The sequence below is a fragment of the Heterocephalus glaber genome, unplaced genomic scaffold (genome assembly GCF_053883595.1).
Source record: "Heterocephalus glaber isolate CG9 unplaced genomic scaffold, H.glaber_assembly_v1.0 deba00001600, whole genome shotgun sequence".
NCBI classification, from domain to species: Eukaryota; Metazoa; Chordata; class Mammalia; order Rodentia; family Bathyergidae; genus Heterocephalus; species Heterocephalus glaber.
In genome coordinates, this window is record NW_028258372.1 from 2245771 (window position 1) to 2252866 (window position 7096).

Below are 7096 nucleotides of genomic sequence, written 5' to 3' on the forward strand. Positions count from 1 at the left end.
TCACTGAGAAGCCTTCGGCCCAGCCAGCCCCTGCCTGCTCTGCTACTGCTTCCTTTGCCCTGCAAGTCCTGCCGTGCTCAAGACCTCTTCCTCCATGACGCCTTCTCAAACCAGGCATCAGACAGATAGGCCCCTGATTCCTTTCTGTTTTGTGCAATAACCACAGATGTCAAAACAATTGTTCTCTTCCTACTGAATTGTGAACTCCTTGAAGGTGAGGACTGTGACGTACACTTATCTTAAATTCCTCCAGGCATCCAGGCAAGAACTGATGCTGCTCTGTGACCGTGCACTAGCCTGGAATCTCCTAAAGTCAAAGCCCGGGACCTGACATGGAGCTCTTCATACGCCGATTCTGCCTGTCTTCAGGCACCTGCTGAATCATGGCTTTGTGTCCCTTTGATGCCTTTGACACGATTTTCCGACTCTTGGAGAACCGATGAGTAATAGTGTTACCGGAATTTAGAGAATTCCCACTAGAAGTCCCTAACGCTAATCCACCTTTGAATTTACTGTTGTGTCTAACCCAGGGAAAGTAACAAATTGTTGCCATCTGTGAAGTCCTGTGTTTGTAGCTAGAAGAACCAGGTCTTTGTTCCACCTGCCGGATGTCAGCCTGTGATCCCAGACAAGTCATCTACAGACTTGTAAACCAAAGTCTCCTACCTTTAAAATGGGGATAATAATATGGATTATTATAAGGATTAAATGTGGTAATGATGTGAAATGAATTGGTAGTATGTGTAATGTCATTTAAAATTCAGTATGTGCGTCGTTATTATAAACTAAGACTGCCCTCCTTCTGGCCTATTCGCAGCATTCAAAATCCACACGCAAGCTGTCCCCGACTGTGATCACCTTGTCGGTGACTTAGAAATGTGGGAATCATGAAGTCTGCCTCACTCAGGCCCGCAGAGCCTCAGGGCAGGCAGCCGAGCCTCAGGTCTCAGAGATTCACTTTCCCAGAGAGAATTCTGCATCCCAGGGTGTCCTCTTCAGAAAGAGGATTCTGCTTTGATTGTTCAGGAAAGGTTTGGTTAAGCAACAGAAACCACTAAAGCAGGCCCCAAATCAAAGACCCCAAAAGAGAAGGGGTCAGGGCTCCGGAGGAGAGGGAAGTCAAGTCTGCAGAGCAGGCACCGATGTAAGCTTCGGACAGAGCCCTGGACTCGAGCCCTGTCCATCACTGATATGAACTGGCCGTGTGACTGAGAAGCTCACCCACATGCCGAGTCTCTGTAAACGTGAGCTGTGAAATGAGCATTGCGATTCTTTCAGGACTAAAATTGTATGAATGAGGTGTACAAATGTGCCATGTGATTATGAGTTGTCTATAAATTTACCTGCCTGAAGTAACCATGAAGGCAGCCCATGTGCCCCCGGGGCTCCATGGAGTTGCCCACCAAGGGGCCTTAAATGCAACTCCAAGAACTTCCCCAAGGTCCAAAAAGGTCTCCCCTGCAGATATGGGGTACACCATGAGAGTTAGTGGGTTTCCCCAGTAGTTTGCTGTTGTTTGTGGTATCATCGCCCTGGGGTGCACCCCATGGCCCTCTTACTTACCTGCTTTGTATGGGGTGCTTCTCAAAGCCCTTCCACTTGCCCTTCTTCGTTGACCCAGTGAACCTTAGGTTAGCAGAGTGGACAGCAAACCTCCTGTCTCAGACACTTTTCCACAGCCACAACTTAAAGGAGCAGAGGTATCAGTCCATGGCTGGCTGGCTCCAAGGCAGAAACGACACGGCAGAAGAGTGTGGTGGATGAAAAGCTGCTCACTCATGGTGGGCAGGAAGGAAGAGCCCAGGACAAGAATACACCTTCCAGTCACACCTGCAGGGACCAGCCTGTAACCAGGCCTCACCTCCTGAAAGCACACTCAGCTACTGAACTCATCTATGGATGAAGCCACTGACGAACGTAGCATCCCCATGATCCAATCACCTTGAGAATTTGGAACATTTCAGATCTAAAGCACAACACCCCCCTTCCCCACACTCATGTTTTATACATGACTGGCCCAAGGCCACAGAGCTCAAAGGAGCAGTGCTAGGTCTTCGGCCTCTGCAGCCTGGAAACTCCAACTTGGAAGCTCAGCTGAGATTTGAACTCAGGTATTTAATAACCTTGCCTTTCCCCAGGCCAAGCTGAACAAAAGCCCCAGGCCCTTGCTCTGCTCATGGTCCTCTGTCCCTGTGGGAAAGTGGGCAGGGCCCTGGTGGCCCCGCATGGTGATGGATGGGCTTCCTCAGGCCAGCAGGCAGTGACTAAAGCCCTGTCAGCGTGCTGGACCACTTCTCCACGATGGCGCCGCACTCAGATGTGATTAGGCCCGTGTGTCACAACACTTGGCCACACTTCCGGGAGCAGCGAGGCCCTTGCCATGCCACTGAACAGTGGAGTGGCTACAATTTCATTTGGCTGCCAGCCTGCCTGACCTTCTCCGTCACCCTGCCCTGCTCCCTTCTCCCTCGGAGAGAGAACAGTCCATCATCCTAGACTGTCCAGGCGAGGCCCCAGATGCAAGGTTAAGGTCGACACATCTTCCCCCAAAGCAATTCGGAATGATAGCTCTAGATAAAGAAATAAAGGCCACTCGTTTGAGGAGGGAGACTTCCCTGTCCCTGCAGTGCAGAGGGGGACCAGAGTGGTAGCCTGGGACCCCAGCACTCTGGGCTGAATAGCCAGGTAGGGATTCAGACTGTCATTCACTCGACACCTTGTGAGTGAGCACATGCTACATGCCAGGTATCAGCTACACAGCTGTGAACAACGCAGATAGAAAGCTTTGCCCTCACGGACCTGACATTTCGAGGCGATGAGGGGAAGAGACAGGCAAATAAACTGAAAAATGGGTTTGTTAAAAGATTCTATGAATAAAAATACAACGGAGAAGCTGGCCGCAGGGTTTATTACTGGCCACTTGGGTCCATTTGCTCAGATTATTTTGCTCGCCACTCACCAAATCAAAGGCCATTTATTGTGGTAAAAAGAAAAAGAGACATTTGTCAAAGCTGGCTCTGAGGAGATGGCAGGGCCTCACTGGCCTCAGATCACCATCTCTCCACATCCAGGTGTGTCAGGAACAGTGGGGCTGGGGTTATGATGACATAACAGGCACACCTCGGGTTCATTCCTCCTCCTGCACCCTAACATCTGCATATTATCGGGGTGAGAGCACGGGGCTCTGCCTCAGGCCTGAGGGAGTTTGGAGAAGACACTTGTCTCTCAAGGAAAACAATTCTAACTTCCAAAGTTCCACTTTGCCAGGCCGATCACAGGTTACTCTTCCCCTGCCCACCCGGGGCCTGGCACTCAGCTGGTCCCTGACCTGACTGACCCCCAGGCAGCTCTTGGGGCCAGGTCTGATCCCCAGCCCCAGCACAGCTGGTCGGAGCTGCTGGAATGAAAAGACCCTGGAATCCCCCCACTCTAGCGGCAGGAGCGTCCCAGGCATCCAGAAGTGTCTTCTCCCCAAGACTTTCCCTCGCTTCCCCTACACACTGGCTGGCTGAGCCCAGCTGTTCAGATCTGTGCCGTCCTGTGGGGAGACCCGTGAAGGCACAGACTGTGAGCAGAACAGACAGTGGGCCCGGAGGAGGGGAGGAGACCTTCTCGGGGCTCTGTCCTGTGCGCCCTGGCTACTGAGAAGCACCCCGGCTCTGCCCATGAGATGCCAATGGGACTCCAGGCACGGCCAGATGGCTGTCACATCGAGAACCACTGGTCTTACTTAGTATACCTCCATGTAGGGCTGGGGATGTAGCTCAGGGGTTCCATCGCCTGCCTCACAAGTGCAAGGTCCCAAGTTCAATCCCCAGTACCAAAAAAAAAAACTACGAAGTCTCCCTCCATGTCTTTGACAGGAAGCACGGGTTTTGTGTTGTTGTTTGGAACCTTGATTAACATCACCTGGACCCTGTGCGCTTCTGCACACTGGACCCCGCCCAGGCTCCCCACCCCAAGCCTGGGGCTCTGGGACCTGCCCACGCTGTGTGTCGAGGAGACCAGTAAAACCCAGGCCCGGGCCCTGCCTCACACGCTCTGTTTTACTTCCGGGGTCTGGAAAGCCTTTCCCACCTGTGCTCACCAGGCGCGCTGGTTCACTCTTCGGGATGCCACCTGCCATCATCTCAGGGACAAAGCTCCCCGGGCAGGGCTGAGTGGCTGCTCCATGCCTGGGCCCCCTCGCCCCTGACTCTGCTGCCTCTGCAAAGTGGAGACCCCATCTCTCCATCTCCAGGTGCAGACACAGCATCTGGCACAGGGGAGGAGCTCAGTGAAAGTCCAGATGAAACGCAAAGTAAACTGGACACAAAGAGAGAGGAGAGAGGCTCAGGCCTGGAGGTGGGAAGGAGGTGGAGAGAGGTGTCTGCTGTGCTGACACAGGAAGAGGCAATTCAGAGGCCTCCCCTCCTGCCTTCCCCCTGTGGGGTAAATACTTGGAGCTGCCTTAACCTTTAACCTGAATTGTCTCACTTTGCAACGCTTTCATCCTCCTCTTCCTCCCAGCATCCCTCCCTCCCCTCTCACCTTCTCTGGAGACTGCCTTTGTGTTTAGTACTTGGGTTCTGAGCAGTGGGAACCCAGCCCAGGTCACCGAGAGAGCAGAGTGAGAGAGCCTGGCTTCCTCCTAATTAGCCTGATGATTCCACAACTCCCTGAGCTTGGGGTCCCCAGCCTCGGGCGTGGAGAGAAGCCCTGCCTCTGGACACCCACAAGTGAATTTCCCAGGGAAGCAGTGGAGAGACTAATTGATGATTATGCTAATTCCTTCCTTTCCTGTGGCAAGGTTGGCTCCACAGGGAAGCCAGCCTCTCTCTGGGTGAGGGCTGCGGGGTGGGCAGGAACGAGGGGCCAGATTGTGAGGGGCCTCAGGGACCAACCTGGCCAGGCCCACACTCAGTCGTTCCCTTGACTGAGGGGACAGCACTCGGGCTCTAGGGTTCTTCCTCCTTGACAGTCCTATCAGGGACATCACCTCCACTCCACAGACCCCCGACCTGAGAGGAAATGCCCACAGAGGGGCTATTTCCTGTGGTCTCCTAGGGAGGAAGGGGGCTTCCAGCCTAGATCTTGTGTCTCTCCAGCCAGATGTTTCCCACCACCGGAAGACGGTGCCATCTCGGGTATGTGGTATTTGGGCAAAACCCTTTAGCAGCTCTGAAATCATGTGCCGCAGGCCTGGGATGGCACAGGACAGACTATGGCTGCTGGACTGTAGCATCCTGGCAGGCCTGTTGGTCCCCCTGGTTGGCAACACCAGTGACCTGGGGCTGGGTCAACATAGAGTTTAATGACAGCATCCTCGGGCTCCAGGACCTGGCTTGTCCCTTGTCCATGTCCTTTGCCCAGTTCCGCTGTGGGCATGTGGAGGCAGCTCAGACATCAGTGATGGCTTCATTGCCTCGGTGCCCAGCCTGCCTCCTCCAAAGGAAGTCCTCCTCCTCCTGCCTCCTCCTGCACACCTTCTGGGCCCTGCCCAGGAAACGGGGAGTGAGCTGCCTGGGGAGAACGCAGTGACAGAGATACTTGGTTACATCTGAACAACCCCGGTGGCAGCTGGTTTGTGACCAGGGCTTTCCCTGGGAGCCTGCAATTTGCAGAATGAATTTAATGGATCTAGGCTCGACCCTGGTTCTGTTGTGCCCCCAGTGGTGGCTGTGGAGAAGTCACCCAGACTTGCTCAGTCTGTTTCTGCAAGAAGCTGGAATGCCTGGGAGGGGACACAGAAACCCTGGGGAGGTGGTCATCCAGCCAACGGGAGGCACATGGCACTGAGTGCACTTGGTGACAGCAGCAGCCAGGTCATTTCACAGACAAGAAAGAAGACCAAGATACGAAGAGACTGCCTGAGGCTGCCCAGCTCCGAGATGGTAGAGCCGGGATTTGAACCCAGCTCTCTACCCCCATGGCCCCATGGTCCAGCTCCCCTCCCCTCCACTGTGCTGCCTGAAGGCCAGGATCTGTCCCAGCTGGGCCGGAGAGGCTGAGGCCGTAATCTTCCTGTGACCTCCCTGGGAGTCTACTCCTCATCTGTGAAGTGGCCACAGCAGCTCCAGGCAGATGCAATGCCACAGGCCTGGTGGCCCCTGGTAGGGACAAGGAGACACTTTGTAAACAGGATTTTACCTCCCTGCCTCTACCTCCAGCCAAATAGTTGAGGTGGTTCAATGACAAGTGTCTATTAAGGAGAAATTTATGATACTTCAGGATGAGTCACCAATAACCCGCTTGGTGAGGGTTGGGGGAGGGTCTGCCATAGAAAGTGTCTTGGACACAGCCAGGCCTAGCGGTTAGGACGGGGCAAGCACACGGGACTCAGGCCGCACAGCAGGCTGCCTGGTAGGTGGGCACGAGGCCCGGAGTTGGCAAGGGAGGAGCCAGTCTCCTTCCCCAGGGCTGTGCACACAGACAGCCAGTTTGCAAACAACTCCAGGATAGCCACATCGCCAAAGCAGCCTCTGAGCGGTGACTGTGGTGTCCACCAGTGTCACTATCTGTGACTCTCACCCTGCCACCCCGGCAGGAGAGCCCATCTGGCTGTTGCTCAGATGCTACTGATTTAATCTTGATTCAGACATCGATTCACTGCCCCCGCCCCGAGTGGCACAGGAGCACATGCGTTGGGCGGGAGCGAGGCCTTCGGAGTCCTGCCGTTTCACCAGAGCTTTGGGCGTCAGTGGCCTCCCTTAGACTCTGATAAAAGTTGTGAACTAGAAAAATGCATGAACTTACCGAGCAGCTCTCACTGCATGCCAGGCGGCTCTCAGTCCCTGTGACTCCTCATGGGACCTGGGTTTAGCACTCGAGGTGGGACAATGACCCCCAAGGGAGAGCGGGCAGAGGAAGCTTTGCCAGCAGACACCATGGCCATTCCCGTGTGGCCCGTTCCTGTGAGGCATCTAGTGGGCCTGGACCCAGCATGGTGGTACTGGTCTCAGTGGCCATGCCCTTTCTGCTGGGTGCTGTGACAAAACACACAGTGTGTGCTTCTGATGGGCCAGCACTCGGGGTGACAGGAAGGCAGGAGTTTGTAACCTGGGAGATTAATGAAAAACTCCAAGTAAATTACAGACCTCCCAATGCCCTGGCTGCT